The following is a 19,399-nucleotide window of genomic DNA, read 5'->3' as shown; positions in this document are numbered from 1 at the left end:
TTCTGCAGTTCTGAATTTTTCAGCCTATTAGTGCTTTAGTTGGTTGTGTTTGTGTGTGCGTGTGTGGGGAGGAGGTGGATGGATGTTGCCTGTCTGGGTTTTCTGGGGGAAATGGGTTTGAGATCTGTGCTGTGAGGATATCATGGTTACATATTTAAAGTCTTGTAGGTAGTTACAATGCACTGACCTATTGAATCCTCTGTTAGAACTATAGAATCATGGAATGTTACTGCAAAGAAACAGACCATTCAGTCCAGCATACTAGTGCTAGGTTTCCACAAGAGCCGTTCAGCTAGTCCTACTCGCCTGCCTTTTGCCCATAACCCTGCAAATGTTTTCTTTTTATATAATTGTCCAATTTATTTTGACAGCTACAATTGAATCGGCCTTGACCACACTCAGGCAGTGCATTCCAGATCCAAACCACTCACTGCATAAAAAGGTTTTTACTCATGTCGCCATTGCTTCTTTTTCCCAATCATGTTATATTGATGTCCACTGGTTTTTGTCCCTTTCGCCAATTGGTAGAATCCTTAGAATTCTTACAGTGCAGAAGGAGGCCATTGGGTCCATCAAGTCTGCTCCGACCCTCTGAAAGAGCACCCCACTTTGGCCTACTTCCCCCACCCAACCCCTGTAACCAGAACTAATTTACACATCTATGGACACTAAGGGTAATTTAGCATAGCCAATCCGCCTAACCTGCAAAAATTTGGACTGTGGGAGGAAACCGGAGCAGCCGGAGGAAATTCACACAGACATGGGGAGAATGTGCAAACTCGACACAGTCACCCAAGGCCAGGATTGAACCGGGGTCCCTGGCACTGAGACAACAGTGCTAACCACTCTGCCAGTTTCTCACTATCTATTCAAATTGAACGCGTCTATCAAATCTCCTCTCAACCTATCTCTTTCCGAGGGAAAATAGTTCCAGCTTCTATAATCTGTCCACGTACTGAAGCCCCATAAACATTTTTTTACCCACTCAAATATCATCAGATCCTACCTAAAATGTAATGCCCTGAATTGGACAGAAGACTACCAGCCGCCACCATTCGCCCGGCCTGGGCGCAGGTGGCAGAGGCGGTCAGCACCGTGGGCAACATCGTCCGGACCGGCCTGCAGTGCCGAAAAAAACTCCTCAGGGCGGCCAGGGTGAGTAGGCAGCACTGGGCCCCTGGCACTAAACCCCGTCCCACAAATCCGTCACCCGACATTCCCCCCTCCCCACCTGGAGGGCGGCAGAACCCCCACCCTGCCAGCACCAATACAGACTGCCATGGACAGGTGTCCTGGCCACAAGGCTACCAGCTACCCCACCCCCTGTGCTGCATGCATCAGGCTGTCTAACACTCATTGTCTGTTCCTTCCCCCCACCCAGGAGAAGGCCTTCCACAGCTGCCAGGAGCGGGAGAGATAGGTGGGGGACCGCCGGACCTGCAGCCCTCACCGTGGCGAACAGAGGCCTCTCATGTTGTCGGCGGCCCGGAGGAAAGGGAGGTCGACGAGGTGGAGTTTGGCCATGGGCCAAGATGGGTGGTCAGTGGGCTGCGCAGCAACATGGCTGCCCTGCAGGCCGTGGTAATGGCAGTCCATGAATGGACAGCACCCCAGTCCCGTAGTGGGGTCACATTGGCCATTCGGCCTGTTCCCTCCATCACCCCCCTCCCCTGGCCCTGGCAAGGCCCACCCCTCCCCAGCCAGTCCGGCCAGTGTCCAGCACGGCAGCCCACAGTCGCGCCTCTCCGTGTCCTACCTCTTCTCTCACTACCTCATCAACCATGATGCCGGTTTCCCGATTTTTAAAAGCACAAGTGAACCGCGCCATCTGGAACTCGGCCCATCGGAGGAGGAGAATCACGGATGCCCTGGAGAATACCGGGTCTGGCCCGCCAATAACATGCAAATGGTGTTTACTGTTAAGGCGCTCTGGAACACATTGAAGCCGTTGTCAAGGTGACGGAGAATTGCGATTTGGCGTTAAATCAGCGCCCGCCGCGATTTTGGCATCAGGACAGAATTCTCCGTCCAATCGCATTTCTCTATTTCCCTATTCCTGAGGTGCTGGTTTAGCACAGTGGGCTAAACAGCTGGCTTGTAATGCAGAACAAGGCCAGCAGTGCGGGTTCAATTCCCGTACCAGCCTCCCCAAACAGGAGCAGGAATGTGGCAACTAGGGGCTTTTCACCGTAACTTCATTGAAGCCTACTTGTGACAGTAAGCGATTTACATTACATTTTACATTTACATTATTCCATCATCAACCAATGGAGAATCCCGCCCCATGACCTTAAGTGGGAAGTACACTCCATCAGTTTCTATCAAGACATTCGTACGCAGAGCTGGCGAGGGAAAGGGCTGCGTTCAATGGAGCCTATGCCGTCCTGTATAAAAGTGGATTCAGTTGGGTTTGGTCTACCCTGCTCAGCTCAGGGTAACTTTGGAGGGAAAAGACGATTTCTCTGACGCACTGGGAAAGGCGGAGACTTTCATGAAAATACACAAGTTGGGCGCAGTGTAACTGAGTTTTTGATGCTGTTGGCAGACATGTTTAATTGTTACATTGGTGGGGTTTCATGTTTGTTCTTGTTTTTTCTTGCTTTTCTTGGGGTTTAATTAATACGTGCAGTTTTGAAGGGTTCGCTGCAGCTCATTATAGTAGTTTTGAGATAATGAGCTTTGAGTTCTTGTTTTGTTTGGGTTTGCTAGACATAGACTTTAGTAGTTTTTGTTTGCCTCATTCTTATTTGAATTTTGTACTTGGATGTGGTTGTATACAAGGGCATTGTGGCGAGGCGGGGTGGGGGGTAGTTTTCTGACAGAGTCTGTACATTTTTCTTTGTCCCATCTTCTGGCTTGGTTGGGTGGTCACCTTGGGTGGACCTGTTTACTGTACCTTGTAAGTGTCCTTTGGGTAATGTCTCTTGGTGGAGATGGCTGACTCTGGATTGGGGGGTGGGGTAGAGTGGGAGAACCCCAATTTGCTTGGTCAACGAGAATGTTAGCGGGTTGAATGGTTCAGGGAAAAGATCGAGAGCATTTGCTCACCTTCAGAGTTTAAACTCTGATGTGGTGTTTTTGCAAGAGACCCATTTGCGGGTCAGAGGTCAAACTGGGCTGTGCAAGGGGTGGGTAGGACTAATCTTTTATTCTTGTTTCGATAGTAGGCCCGTGGTGTGGCGATATTAATTAATAAAAGGGTTCAGTTTTCTACCTCTAAGATTTTGGCTGACCCCAACGGCAGATACGTTACTGTCTGCAGTCCCTAGTGGTCGCCCCAGTGGTTCTGGTTAATATTTACACCCCAAATTGGGGCAATGCAAATTTTATTAATACCCTGTTGTACTCCCTTCCCGATTTAGACTCTCATCAGCTGATTTTGGGTGGGGACATGAACTGTCTCGTGGATCCTAGATTGGATTGTTCCAAGCCTAAATCTCTTGCTCCATTGGGTTGACCAGGGCTTTGTCATCTTTCATGATGCAGATGGTGGGAGTGTAGATCCTTGGCACTTCTTGCAGCTAAGCGATAAAGACTTTTAATATTTTTCGCATATTCATCGGGTATATTCGTGGATTGATTTTTTTTTGTAGATAGATTCCTCCACCCTTCAGTGGTGGTGGCTGAGTACTTAGCGATTGTTATTTCGGACCATACCCTACACTTTGTTGATTTGGCGCTAGAATATTTTATGAATATGGGGAGAAGACCAGTCGTCTTTGGGCTCACCAACTTAACAGCAGGCGGCCTCTCGGGAGATGACACAGGTACGCAATTTGAGCAGCAACCTTGTTTCACCCATGATGATTGGCTACTGCCTGAGTGGGATGATTTCAGAGACACAAAGAAAGTAGAGTCGGGTGCCTGGACACTCAGGGCAAAGTACCTGCTCTCTCGCTCCTGTTTTCTCCAAAAAAGCTGCTGTGTTTCTGAAACTGCAGAGACCTGAATGAGTCTACAGTGAAAACAATTACAGACTGAAAAGTATAAATCTTGACCCGAAAGCCTGGTTTGAAGGAAAACGTACCAGAAACAACCATCTGAAACAATGACTCTTATTTTTTATTTTGTTTATTATTTTCACCCCTCGCTTCCCCACTGTGTTTGCTTGTCTTGTGTGTGCAGAGAGTGCGGGAAAGTTAAAGTGGGGAGATTAAGAAATAGATAATAGTCAACCAGTTGTGTTTGCTGCATATTTCATTATAGTTTTGGTCATAAATAAAAAGTAATTGTGTTTAAAGTTACAAACTTAGTGACTGTAATTGTTGGGCAACTAAGGTTTTCCTAAGAATTGTTGCTTAATTCAATTATGTTGTGACTTCAGGTCAAGGGGGCCGGAATTGACTGCACCCTAGCCCAGGGTGTTGTACCTCTACTGTGATCTTTTCAGATCGGAGTCTCGTGTGGATGGATCGGTCATGTATGACTTTTTGGACAGCCTACCCATCCCAAATGTTGAGGTGGAGAGAAGCAGTGAGTTGGAATCCCTGTTAAACCCTGGTGAAATTTTAAAATACATTGGATTGATGCAATCTGGCAAAGCTCCTGGTCCGGATGACTTTCCGATTGAATTTTGTAAGAAGTTCTCGGAGCAGCTGGTGCCTTTAAAATTCTGGACAATATGTCCCTATCTCGGGGATGGTTGCCCTCTACACTCACACAGGCCTCTTTCTCTTTATTCTTACGAAGGACGAAGACCAGATAGAGTGTGGTTCGAACCGACCTTTCTTACCGCTGAACGCGGACGTGGAGTTACTTACCAAGGTGTCGGTGCTTCGGCTGGAACCCTATCTCCCAAATATAACCTCAAAAGATCAGATGGGTTTCGTGAAGGGTCGACAATTTTCGGCCAATGTACTGTTAACTGTTGTCCTTTTTCCCTCCTTGGTGTCTGAACCGAAGGTGAATGTTTCTCTGGATGCTGAAAAGGCGATGGCTAGAGTGGAGTGGAAGTATCTTTTTGAGACTCTTCAGAGGTTTGGATTTGACCACAAATTTATTTCTTGGATTTGCCCACTGTATAAGACTCCACTGCAAGGCTTCATACAAATGTCCTGAACTCTGGTTATTTTCTGTTGAACAGGGGCACGAAGCAGGACTGCCCATTGTCCTCGCTCTTGTTTGCTTTGATAATAGAGCTGCTCGCTATAGGGATGAGGTCCTCTGTTAAGTGGAAGGGGAATAAATTGGGGAAGGGTGGAGCATCGGCTGCCCCTTTACACGGATGACTTCTCTACATTACAGATTCAGTACCCTCCTTGGATGACATAACTCAGCTGCTTAGAAACATTAGCTCCTTTTCGGGGTACAAGTTGAACTTAGATAAGAGTGAATGTTTCCCGGTCAACCCCTCTGGGAGGAGCCTAATTGAGGACGTTACCTTTTCGTCTTGCCAAGACTAGCTTTCGTTATCCAGGGTCCCTGTGGCCCACAACTGGGCCTCACTTCCTAAATTAATTACACTACTCTGGTTCGCAGCATTGAGACAGATTTGCAGAGGTGGGACAACCTCCCCCTATCCTTGGTGGGTGCAGTTCAGATTATTAAAATGCACGTACTCCCAAGATTTTATTTCTATTTCAGTGTCTTCCCATTTTTCTCCTCAAATCCTTTTTTTCGAAGGTCAATAAATTGATATCCTCCTTTATTTGGGCTGGAAAGACTCCCAGAATCTGTGGGGTTCTGCTCCAAAGAGACAGCTATTCGGGAGTCTTGGCCCTCCCCAATTCTTTGTTTCGCTATTGGGCAGCCAATATTCAGAAGGTTTTGCTGTGGTTTAGCGATCCCGGTTCCATATGGGGACAAATGGAAGCGAGCTCCTGCACTACGTCTAGTCTTCCGGCAATAGCTAGGGCACCGATGCCTTTTTCGCCAGTTAGATTCTCCTTGAACCCAGCGGTGGTGTCCTCCCTGAGAATTTGGAATCAGTCAAGGCCGCATTTCAAACTTCTTTCCCAGTCTTCGCTAGCCCACATTTACAATAAGCACCTTTTCCTACCAGCTGCTTTGGACTCAACATTTATGCTTTTGGAGGGGAAGGGCTGGAGAGGTTTGGGGACCTCATCTTGGAGAGGAGGCTTGTTAGATTTAAGGAGTTAGCTGAGAAATTCCAACTGCCTGGTTCCAGTTTTCTCAGGTATTTTAAATTTGTGATTTTTTTTTGCACAAGGCCTTCCCCTTCTTTCCTGTGGCGCCACCCTCTTCCCTGTTGAAGATTCTGATTCTGGCTAGGCCTCTGGCTAGGGGGTCTATTTCAGACATATATGGTCATATCCTTTCAACGGATGCTGTTCTGATGAGGAGGAAATGGGAGGGTGAATTGGGTCCAATTCTTAATGGAGAGGGGTGGAGTGAAGCCCTTCACAGGATCAACACCACATCTTCATGTGCTCAGCTGAGTCTGATCCAATTCAAGATTCTGCTTAGGACTCTCCTGACCAGAGCTAGGATGGACGGATTTTTCTCTGGGGTTAAGGATAAGTGTGAGCGCTGCCCTCATGGGCCAACTAATCATACACATATATTCTGGTCCTGTCCCAAGATGATGGGTTTCTGGGTTTCTTTCTTTAACATCATGTTGGAGATATTCTGTGCAGGCATGGATCCATGTCCGCTGGTGGCCATATTGGGGTGTTGAATTTGCTGGTGCTATAGTCTGGGGTGAAGGAGGATGCTCTCGTCTTTGCACCATTGATAGCCCGGAGTCGAGTTTTGATTAGGTGGTGGCCTCCTTCTCCGCCTCGTGCCTCGTCTTAGCTGGGTGACCTCGTGTCATTTCTGCATTTGCAGAAGGCCAAGTACACCATCAGGGGGTCAGTGGAGAGGTTCTACCTAAGATGGCAACCATTAGTTTCCTTTTTAAAGGCATTAGTCACTGTCAGCTGTTAGGGGTTTAGGTTAGTTTTTGTGTTAAACGTAAGTAGGTGTTGTGTTAGTTTTTGCTTCTCTGTTTCTCTCTTCTATTTTGTATTTCTGTTTGATTGTTTTGGGTTGTTTTGATTAATATGAAAATGTTTTAATAAACATATTTTTTAAAAAAAGTATGTCCCAAAGTGCCTTCCAGCCAATACATTACTTTTAAATTGTAGTCACTGTCACGATGTAGATAAAGTGGCAGCCTGTTTGTGCAAAGCAAAGCCACAAAAACAACAATATAATGATAACAAAAAATGTTACGATCCCAGTTGGTATTATTACTGGACAGGAAAGTCCCAGAGTGGAATCCTAGCTCAAAAGACTGCAGCCTTTACTTTATGTTTTCGAAAACGCAGATGAACAGAGCCACAGGACTGCCAATTAGCTTTTAATAACAGAAAAGCAGTTAGTAAAAATTACAAGTTTGACTAGAATACAATACTCATTCATTCCCACCTTTCAAATGTACACAGATTTTAAGTTTAGCACAGGTTGCAAAGTATATCTCATGCTGTAATGTTCTCAGTAAACATACAGTCCCTGTAACCCAACAGGCTAACTGTGATCAGATAACACCTCACTCTGAAACGAAGTGGCAGATGCAACCCGTTCGAGCTTCTATGGATTTCTCCTCAAATCCCCCCAGATGATGACTACGCTGTGAACCAACTGATCTTACTGGACTCCGGCTGTCACCCGAGTGTTTACAAACTCCACTCTCAAAAGACGCGTTTTGGAATCTTCTTACAAACATGCTTTCCCTCAGCTGTTTCCAGAAAAGATCCACTTCCATGGTTTCCAATTCTCCTTTCAGTATTCCTTTGCCTTGAATCGCTATGAGGTTTCAAACTTTCACACAATCTCTCAGAGATCCAGCCACCAATCACTTCATAATTGCTTCACAGGCTGTAGGCAGATATCACCAGCCATATGATTACTTCAGATCTCGGGCCTCTCACTGGCCAACTCCAGCAGATCTGTACTTTTCACCTCTGACTTTAACTTTAATCAACAGTATCCTACTCCAATCCCAGTTCCTCTGCTCCTTTAACTTCAGTTTCCTGGAAATTGTCTGGTTCATTGGTGTTTGGTACTTGCTTGCTTGCCCATTACTTCATTGTTCCAATTCTGGCAGAGCTGAGAGAGCTGGCCTCTTTCTAGGTGTGGTGAACACCGCCAGTGGTATATTATATGTATTACGGCACTGCCCGTATATTAGAGGTACAATGGTAAATCCCTGCCTGCTGACTCCGCCCAGCAGGCCGCGTATAAAAGTGTGTGCTCTCCTGCACTGCAGCCATTCTGGTTCCAGCTACAGGAGGAACAACATCTTGTTCAATAAAGCCTCGATTGTTCCACCATTCTCGTCTCGTGGTAATTGACGGTGCATCAATATATTGAACAAGATTTTTAGACGATGGATCTCCGCATCAAGCCTGATCGCCTGCAGCTGAGCCCTCAAGCAGCCAACGCCACGTCCACCTTCGACCACTGGCTCACCTGCTTCGAAGGCTACCTCAGAGCAGCCGCTGAAGAACCCTCGGACTCGCAGAAGCTCCAAGTCCTCTATTCACGGTGAGCCCTGACATTTATCCCCTCATCCGGGATGCGCCCACCTACTCCAAAGTGATGACGCTCCTGAAGGGACATTACATTCGACCGGTGAATCAAGTGTACACCAGGCACCTCCTGGCCACGAGACAGCAACTCCCTGGGGAGACTCTGGACGATTTCTTGCATGCCCTGAAGATCCTAGGTAGGAACTGTGACTGCCAGGCAGTTTTGGCAGTCCAGCACACCAGACTTTTAATTAGAGATGCTTACGTCACGGTCATGAAGTCTGCGTACATCCGCCAGCGACTATTGGAAGGGGGTACGCTCGATCTTACGGGGACTAGGCAGCTCGCTAATTCGTTAGAAGTGGCCTCCCGTAACGTTCAGTCCTACGCCCCCGACCGCGCGGCACCCTCGTGGGCATTGTGGGCCCCACCAGCTGCCGACTCCAGCTCACCGCAAGCCTGCGCCGTGCGGCAGCCAGCCAACTCTGGGGGGCCCCAAGTGTTATTTTTGCGGACAAAACAAACACCCCCGGCAGCGTTGCCCAGCGTGGAGCGCGACCTGCAACGGGTGTGGGAAGAAAGGACACTTCGCTTCTGTTTGCCAGGCCCAGTCGGTCGCCGCTGTTTCCAGGCCCGGCATTTCTACACCCCCCACGTGCGATCCAGGGGTGCCGCCATCTTCCCCTCCGCAAGCCTCGTGCGGCCCGTGGGCACCACCATCTTCCCCACCGCAAGCCATCTTTGATGCCCCTGCCATGGGCGCCGCCATCTTCGGACCTCTGCTTGTCTGACCGTTCATCGCCTACTGCTACCTCCGCCACCGCTGATCAGCCCGGGACCTCCCAGCATCTTCCTCAGCTCGCCTCTATCACACTGGATCGGTCTCGGCCCCGCAACCTCCCGACCGCTACGACGACGGCCCACCCCTCCCCAGCCAGTCCGGCCAGTGTCCAGCACGGCAGCCCACAGTCGCCCCTCTCCGTGTCCTACCTCTTCTCTTTCTACCTCATCAGCCATGATGCCGGTTTCCCGATTTTTAAAAGCACAAGTAAACCACGCCATCTGGAACTCGGCCCATCGGAGGACGAGAATCACAGATGCCCTGGAGAATACCGGGTCTGGCCCGGCAATAACATGCAAATGGTGTTTACTGTTAAGGCGCTCTGGAACACATTGAAGCCGCTGTCAAGGTGACGGAGAATTGCGATTTGGCGTTAAATCAGCGCCAATCGCATTTCTCTATTTCCCTATTCCTGAGGCGCTGGTTTAGCACAGTGGGCTAAACAGCTGGCTTGTAATGCAGAACAAGGCCAGCAGTGCGGGTTCAATTCCCCTCCCAGCATCTTCCTCATCCACCCCACTACGGTAAGGCGCTGCTCCTTCCCGGTACATCTCCCTGGCCTCCGGATCCCATTCCGTTGAAATGCGGGGGTACTGTATCGCGACCCTCACCATCCAGGGCTTACAGTTCCGCACCTTCTGGCTCTACGTCCTCCCCCAACTCTGCGCTGCCCTGTTACTCGGCCTGGGTTTTCAGTGCCATCTCCAAAGCCTGATTTTAAAATTCAGCGTACCCCTACCACCCCCGCTCTCTCCCCCCCCCCCCCCCCCTCACCGACTGCGGCCTCGCGACCCTTAAGGTCCATCTACCTTCCCTGTTTGCGAACCTCACCCCGGACTGCAAACACGTCGCCACTAGGAGCAGACGGTACAGTGCCCAGGACAGGACCTTCATCAGGTCAGAGGTTCAACAGCTTCTGCGAGAGGGGGTCATTGAGACCAGCAATAGCCCCTGGAGAGCTCAAGTAGTGGTAGTGAAGACTGGGGAAAAGCACAGGATGGTCATTGACTACAGTCAGACCATCAATCAGTACACGCAGCTCGACGCGTATCCTCTGCCACGCATATCTGACATTGTCAATCAGATTGTGCAGTATCAAGTCTTTATACAATAGACTTGAAGTCCGCCTACCACCAGCTCCCCATCCACCCGGAGGACCGCCAACACACTGCGTTCAAAGCAGATGGCCGCCTCTATCATTTCCTTAGGGTTCCCTTCGGCGTCTCGGTCTTCCAGCGAGAGATGGACCGAACGGTTGACCGGTACGGACTGCGGGCCACCTTCCCGTACCTAGATAACGTCACCATCTGTGGCCACGATCAGCAGGACCAAGACGCTAACCTCCAAACTCCTTAACCTCACATACAATAAGGAGAAATGCATTTCCGCACCAACCGCTTAGCCATCCTTGGCTACGTAGTGGAAAATGGAGTCCTAGGGCCTGACCCCGACCGCATGCGCCCCCTCCTGAACTCCCTCACCCCCGCTGCCCCAAGGTCCTGAAATGATGCCTGGGTTTTTTCTCCTATTACGCCCCGTGGGTCCCTAATTATGCGGACAAGGCCCGCCCCCTCATTCAGTCCACAGTTTTTCCCCTGACGGCTGAGGCCCGCCAGGCCTTCAACCGCATCAAGGCGGACATTGCCAAGGCCACGATGCACGTGGTCGACGAGTCCCTCCCCTTTCAGGGAGAGCGATGCATCGGACGTAGCTCTGGCCGCCACCCTCAACCAGGCGGGCAGACCCGTGGCCTTCTTCTCCCGCACCCTCCATGCCTCCGAAATTCGACACTCCTCTGTCGCAAAGGAGGCCCAAGCCATTGTGGAAGCTGTGCGACATTGGAGGCATTACCTAGCCGGCAGGAGATTCACTTTCCTCACTGACCAATGGTCGTTGCCTTTATGTTTCATAATACACAGCGGGGCAAGATCAAAAATGACATGATCTTGAGGTGGAGGATCGAGCTCTCCACCTATAATTATGAGATCTTCTTTCGTCCGGGGAAGCTCAACGAGCCCCCTGATGCCCTATCCCGCGGTACATGTGCCAGCGCACAAGCGGACCGACTCCAGGCTCTCTACTATGAACTCTGCCACCCGGGGGTCACCCGGTTCTTCCATTTTGTCAAGGCTTGCAACCTGCCCTACTCCATGGAGGAGGTCAGGACCGTCACCAGAGACTTCCAAGTCTGCGCAGAGTGCAAGCCGCACTTCTACCGGCCAGATAGAGCGCACCTGGTGAAGGCCTCCCGCCCCTTTGAACGCCTCAGCGTGGACGTCAAAGGGCCCCTCCCCTCCACCGACCGCAACGCATGCTTCCTGAACGTGATTGACGAGTACTCCCGGTTCCCTTTCGCCATTCCATGCCCCAAAATGACTTCTGCCACGGTAAACAAAGCCCTGCACAGCATCTTCACTCTGTTCGGTTTTCCCACCTATATCCACAGAGATCGGGGATCCTCTTTCATGAGCGATGAGCTGTGTCAGTTCCTGCGCAGCAAGAGCATCGCCTCGAGCAGGACGACCAGCTACAACCCCCGAGAAAACGGGCAGGTGGAGAGGGAGAACGGGATGGTCTGGAAAACCGTCCTGTTGGCCCTGTGCTCTAAAAATCTCCCGGTCTCCCGCTGGCAGGAGGTCCTCCCTAACACGCCCCATTCCATCCGATCGCTCCTCTGCACCTCGACCAATGAGACCACTCACGAACGTATGTTTGCTTTCCCCAGGAAGTCCACCTTCGGGGTCTGGTTCCCAACATGGCTGACAGTTCCTGGACCCGTCCTCCTCCGGAAGCATGTGCGGAGCCATAAATCGGACCCCTTGGTCTAAAAAATCCATCTCCTACATGCAAACCCGCAGTACACCTACGTGGCACACCCCGACGGGCGCCAAGACACAGTCTCCCTCCGGGACCTGGCACCCACTGGGTCCCCACCCACGATCCCCGACCCGAGTCACCCTGGTTAGCTGAGGTCTGTAAGAAAGACAGACAGAAAGCACACTCAGTAAGCGTTGCGCAGGGTGAAGTCGAGACATCCTGAGTGAGACACATCCAGAGTGGAAATTGAAACTTGGTAATTTGCTGCAGTGAGGTAATTAGGAAAGGGAGAGAACCAGAGAGCATCTGAGAACCTGGGAAGGTAAGTGATTTTTATTCATTTTTATTTTTATTACCTTTTCAAATTGTGGGGGGGGGAACTGAAGTGACATCACAGTAAAGCTGTGGCCTGATTGGCTGGTTGGGAATCTACATTAAATTTAAAAATTAAGCATTGTTAAACAAATTAAACATAATTACTTAATTAGAATTTCGAGGGGTATCTGAGCCAAAGATCGGAGAGTACTGTATTTAGCTTCCACATTTATAGTAGAAATCTAGTGCTGGGAAACATATAGTTAACAGTAACTTAAAAAAAATAATTTCTTTTTAATTTAATTTACTAATTAATTGACGCAATGTCAATTAGAGGGGTGCAATGCTCTGACTGTGAGATGTGGCAGGTCTGGGAGGCTTCCAAAATCCCGGGTGGATTCATCTGCAGAAAGTGCACCCAACTAGAGCTCCTCACAGACCGCATGGTTCGGTTGGAACAGCAGTTGGATGCACTTAGAAGCATGCAGGTGGCGGAAAGCGTCATAGTCAGCAGTTATATAAATGTGGCCACACCCAAGGTGCAGGCAGAGAAATGGGTGACCACCAGAAGGGGCAGGCAGTCAGTGCAGAAATCCCCTGTGGTTGTCCCCCTGTCGAGCAGGTATTCCCCTTTGGATACGGTCGGGGGTGGGGGGGGGGGGGGGGGGGATAGCCTATCAGGGGAAAACAACAGCGGCCAGAGCAGTGGCACCTCAGCTGGCTCTGATGTTCAACAAGGAGGGTCAAAGCGCAGAAGAGCAATAGTCATTGGGGACTCTATAGTCAGGGTCACAGATAGGCACTTCTGTGGACGTGAAAGAGACTCCAGGATGGTATGTTGCCTCCCTGGTGCCAGGGTCCAGGATGTCCTGAACGGGTAGCAGGAATCCTGAAGGGGGAGGGCAAACAGGCAGAGGTTGTTGTACATATTGGTACTGACGGCATAGGCAGGAAGGGGCATGAGGTCCTGCAGCAGGAGTTCAGGGAGCTAGGCAGAAAGTTAAAAGACAGGACATCTGGGGTTGTAATCTCGGGATTACTCCCTGTAGCACGTGCCAGTGAGCTAGAAATAGGAAGATGGTGCAGCTAAACACGTGGCTAAACAGCTGGTGTAGGAGGGAGGGTTTCCATTATCTGGAATACTGGGAGCTCTTCCGGGGCAGGTATGACCTGCATAAGAAGGATGGGTTGCATCTAAACTGGAGAGGCATAAATATCCTGGCCGCGAGGTTTGCTGGTGTCACATGGGACGGTTTAAACTAGTATGGCAGGGGGGTGGGTACCGGAGCAATAGGTCAGAAGGTGAAAGCATTGAGGGAGAACTAGGGAATCGGGTCAGTATGGCTCTGAGGAAGAGCAGTCAGGGAGATGTTGCTAAAAACAGCGGGTCTGGTGGCCTGAAGTGCATATGTTTTGATGAAAGAAGTATTACGCGTAAGGCAGATAAACTTAGAGTTTGGATCAGTACTTGGAACTATGATGTTGTTGCCATTGCAGAGACCTGGTTGAGGGAAGGACAGGATTGGCAGCTAAACGTTCCAGGATTTTGATGTTTCAGGCGGGATAGAGGGAGATGCAAAAGGGGTGGAGGAGTTGCATTACTGGTTAGGGAGAATATCACCGCTGTACTACAGGAGGATACTTCAGAGGGCAGCGAGGCTATATGGGTAGAGATCAGGAATAAGAAGGGTGCAGTCACAATGTTGGGGTTTACTACAGGCGTCCCAACAGTCAGCGGGAGATAGAGGAGCAGATTGGTAGACAGATTTTGGAAACGAGTAAAAACAACAGGGTTGTTGTGATGGGAGACTTCAACTTCCCGTGTATTGACTGGGACTCACTTAGTGCTAGGGGCTTAGACGGGGCAGAGTTTGTAAGGATCATCCAGGAGGGCTTCTTGAAACAATATGTAGACAGTCCAACTAGGGAAGGGGCTGTACTGGACCTGGTATTGGGGAATGAGTCCGGCCAGGTGGTAGAAGTTTCAGTAGGGGAGCATTTCGGGAACAGTGACCATAATTCAGTAAGTTTTAAAGTGCTACTGAACAAGGATAAGAGTGGTCCTAGGGTGAATGTGCTAAATTTGGGGAAGGCTAATTATAACAATATTAGGCAGGAACTGAAGAACCTAGATTGGGGGTGGATGTTTGAGGGTAAATCAACATCTGACATGTAGGAGGCTTTCAAATGTCAATTGAAAGGAACTCGGACCGTCATGTTCCTGTGCGGAAGAAGGATAAATACGGCAATTTTCGGGAACCTTGGAGAACGAGAGATGTTGTAGGCCTCGTCAAAAAGAAAAAGGAGGCATTTGTCAGGGCTAAAAAGCTGGGAACAGACGAAGCCTATGTGGAATATAAGGGAAGTAGGAAGGAACTTAAGCAAGGAGTCAGGAGGGCTAGAAGGGGTCACGAAAAGTCATTGGCAAATAGGGTTAAGGAAAATCCCAAGGCTTTTTACACGTACATAAAAAGCAAAAGGGTAGCCAGGGAAAGGGTTGGCCCACTGAAGGATAGGCAAGGGAATCTATGTGTGGAGCCAGAGGAAATGGGCGAGGTACTAAATGAATACTTTGCATCAGTATTCACCAAAGAGAAGGAATTGGTGGATATTGAGTCTTGAGAAGGGTGTGTAGATAGCCTGGGTCACATTGAGATCCAAAAAGACGAGGTGTTGGGCGTCTGAAAAATATTAAGGTAGATAAGTCCCCAGGACCTGATCGGATCTACCCCAGAATACTGAAGGAGGCTCGAGAGGAAATTGTTGAGGCCTTGACAGAAATCTTTGGATCCTCACTGTCTTCAGGTGATGTCCCAGAGGCCTAGAGATTAGCCAATGTTGTTCCTTTGTTTAAGAAGGGTAGCAAGGATAATCCAGGGAACTACAAGCTGGTGAGCCTTACGTCAGTGGTAGGGGAATTACTGGAGAGAATTCTTCGAGACAGGGCCTACTCCCATTTGGAAGCAAATGGATGGATTAGTGAGAGGCAGCACGGTTTTGTGAAGGGGAGGTCGTGTCTCACTAATTTGATAGAGTTTTTCGAAGCAGTCACAAAGATGATTGATGCAGGTTGGACAGTGGATGTTGTCTATGTGGACTTCAGTAAGGACTTTGACAAGGTCCCTCATGGTAGACTGGTACAAAAGGTAAAGTCACACGGGATCAGGGGTGAGCTGGCAAGGTGGATACAGAACTGGCTAGGTCACAGAAGACAGAGAAAAGGGTGTGTTTCTAATTGGAGGGCTGTGACTAATGGTGTTCTGCAGGGATCAGTGCTGGTACCTTTGCTGTTCGTAGTCTATATAAATGATTTGGAGGAAAATGTAACTGGTCTGATTAGTAAGTTTGCAGACAACACAAAGGTTGGTGGAATTGCGGCTAGCGATGAGGACTGTCAGAGGATACAGCAGGATTTAGATCGTTTGGAGACTTGGGCGGAGAGATGGCAGATGGAGTTTAATGTGAGGTAATGCATTTTGGAAGGTCTAATGCAGGTAGGGAATATACAGTGAATGGTAGAACCCTCAAGAGTATTGAAAGTCAGAGAGATCTAGGTGTACAGGTCCACAGGTCACTGAAAGGGGCAACACAGGTGGAGAAGGCAGTCAAGAAGGCATACGGCATGCTTGCCTTCATTGGTTGGGGCATTGAGTATAAGAATTGGCAAGTCATGTTGCAGCTGGTTCGAACCTTAGTTAGGCCACACTTGGAGTATAGTGTTCAATTCTGGTCGCCACACTACCAGAAGGATGTGGAGGCTTTAGAGAGGGTGCAGAAGAGATTTACCAGAATGTTGCCTGGTATGGAGGGCATTAGCTATGAGGAGCAGTTGAATAAACTTGGTTTGTTCTCACTGGAATGACGGAGGTTGAGGGGCGACCTGATAGAGGTCTACAAAATTATGAGGAGCATAGACAGAGTGGATAATCAGAGGCTTTTCCCCAGGGTAGAGGGGTCAATTACTAGGGGGCATAGGTTTAAAGTGTGAGGGGCAAGGTTTAGAGGAGATGTAGAGGCAAGTTTTTTACGCAGAGGGTAGTGGCTGCCTGGAACGCGCTGCCGGAGGAGATGGTGGGAGCAGGGACTATCGAGACATTTAAGGGGCATCTGGACAAATACGTGAATAGGATGGGAATAGAGGGATACGGATCCAGAAAGTGTAGAAGATTTTAGTTTAGACGGGCAGCATGGCCGGCACAGGTTTGGCGGGCTGAAGGGCCTGTTTCTGTGCTGTACTTTGCTTTGTTCTTTGTTGTTTGATCCCCCCCCCCCTCCGGTTGCCTCATTCACCCCTTCGCCACTCACCCTCCCTCCAGCGAACCTCACCGCAGCCTCCACCCCAGTAGGATCCGTCCTCCCACTGGATCCACTCAGGGGTGACGAAGACAAGGACAACATGCTCCCGGAGTCGCAGGGAACCAAGTCGGCGCCCACATCACCACCAGGACTGAAGCGATCGCGGAGGAGGGTCAAGGCCCCCGACAGACTTATTTGCAATGTTTCCACCATCCCCGCCGGATTCTTTTTTTAACAAGGAGTGAATGTGGTGAACACCACTAGTGGTATGTATTATGGCACTGCCCCCCAGTCAGGCATCATTGTGCCTGGCCCCCAGTCAGAGGCATCATTATGCCCCCCCCCCCCCAGTCAGACATCATTGTGTCTGCCTTTCACCCCCTGGAGACAATGGATTTCGGTATCCAACCAGAAATGGTTTGCATCTGCCTTGCTACTGCAGCCCCCGTGGATGCATTGAGGCTGTACGGCCAGGAGCTGCTCACGGTGGGTCCTGCAGCAGCGGAGCTTTCCCTAGAGGAAGAGGAGTCAGCCAGTGAGGATGGAGCGCTGGCTGTCCAACAGGCCAAGGAGAAGGTGGAAGGAGGCGTCACATTAGGCCTTGTCTGATGTGTCTGTAACTCGAGGACCTGCCGGACCGGGCATGTCGCCGAAGACTCCGTCTGAGCAGGGGGACTATACGGCACATCAGCCAGATCATGGCACCATTGGAACCTCAACAGTATGGAGAGGACACCTGCTCCCGGTGGCCGTCAAGGTGATGGGCACCCTGAACTTTTTTGCCACGGGCACCAAGTGGGGACCTGAAGATATAGCACTTGCCCCTTGACGAGGTGGGGACTTGTCTGGGATCTCGCAGACCCCGGTGCACAGGTGCATGTGTGAGATTGTCCGATTGCCGACGCCGCCGATCGGCCAGAGAATCCCTTTTTATGCCGAAATCAGGGGTGGCGCCGTTTCTCAGATGCTCCTCCCCCTTAAAACCGGTGTACGCGAGGAGTATGGTGGACGTCACTTTAGGCCCTTGTCCGATGCTCCGCCACCGATGGGCCGACTTCCCGATGGCGTGGGACACTTTCGTGAATTTGGCATGGCGGCTGCGGACTGTGTCCAGCAGCGCCACAGTCGGGGGAGAGGGGGGAGCCGTTCCACTGGCAGGGGGGGGCTTCAGTGGTGGCTGGGGGCACTGGTGTGGCAGGTCCTGGGGTGGCGAGGGGTTTGCAGGGCAGCAGTTTTTGGCAGGCCGGGTTCGCACACGGCTGGCGCCATGTTGTACAGCGCGGCCACCACAGGCCGCCGTCGTGCGCATGCGCGGCCATGGGCCCAGCCATTCTGCAGCCGTATCCGCAGCGAAAGACGGGGGCTTTACGCTGCGTGGCTGCTAGCCCCGCACTGGGCAGAGGATCGGTGCGGGGCGCCACCTACATTTTGGTCATAAGACCAGACGGATCCTGCGGACAGAGCCGCAGAATCAGAGCATCCAGCCCTCAGTCTCAGAAATGGAGAAACCCTGTGATGCCCTTTTTCCTAAAGGTGGCCCCAGGTTGCAAAGTAACAGTTCATTCTTTCGCCAAGCTCTTGTTTACCTTTCACGCTAGTTTTTCACTTAAAACTACCTCTGATTCTTGACAAAGATCTGTTTTACTCATGTAACTGGAGAGATAAATATTGACTGTGACACCAACTCCGTTTTGAATCATTTATATATTTATATCAACGTGAGATGATAGACTGGAAGACAGCACCTTGTTCCCTGACTCCTGCAATGGACAGTCAGCCTTGATTTTTCAGCTCAAACTGCAGGAGTGGGACTTTGAACACACAGTCTCCTGGCTAAGGAGTGCGAGTGCTTCCACAGAGCTGCACCTGGCACAAGGCAGGGCACCCAACTTTCACCAAGTGGCAGCATTCCCATGAATGATGTGGTGACATTATTAATTTGTTTGCCAGTCGGGAAATGCACACAAGCTTGTCACCTTGCATTGAAATGATTGAACTAAATGGCAGAAAACATCCCCACCTCCTGCGTGTACCCAGAAAATGACCACCAAAGGCAATATTTTGATTGTCTTGCCCTCAAAGCATATGGAACTTGAACTTTAGCACAGGGCTAAAGAGCTGGCTTGTAAAGCAGACCGAGGTAGGCCAGCAGCGCGGGTTCAATTCCCGTACCAGCCTCCCCGAACAGGCGCCTGAATGTGACGACTAGGGGCTTTTCACAGAAACATCATTTGAAGCCTACTCGTGACAATAAGCGATTTTTATTTCAGTTTGTTTTTCAAATAAAGTGTTGCAGATGCGGGAAATCTGAAATATCAGCTGAAAATGCTGGAAACGCTCAACAGATCAGGCAGCATTTGTAGGGAGAGAGAGTTAATCAGCTGGATTTTGTAAACCTCGCGGCACCCCCAGGGTGGGACCAATTCCGTGTCCTGACCTGGCTGCTGGTCGGAGTGCGCTGAACATCAGCATTTTGCAGGCGGTGACCAATTGATGAGTCACCTCCGTGATATCTGTCCAATTACGGGTGGTGAATGTAAGCAGGAGGCAGGAGACAGAAGTAGCAGGCCTCATTTAAAGAGTACCTGTCTGCATTCAAAGTGCAAGCAGCCAGAAAGAATCCGCTTTGAGAGAACTAGCTTTCAGAGGAATTACA

This window comes from Scyliorhinus torazame, chromosome 9 (assembly GCF_047496885.1).
Source record: "Scyliorhinus torazame isolate Kashiwa2021f chromosome 9, sScyTor2.1, whole genome shotgun sequence".
Lineage (NCBI taxonomy): Eukaryota > Metazoa > Chordata > Chondrichthyes > Carcharhiniformes > Scyliorhinidae > Scyliorhinus > Scyliorhinus torazame.
Note: the sequence above shows the minus strand (reverse complement) of the source record.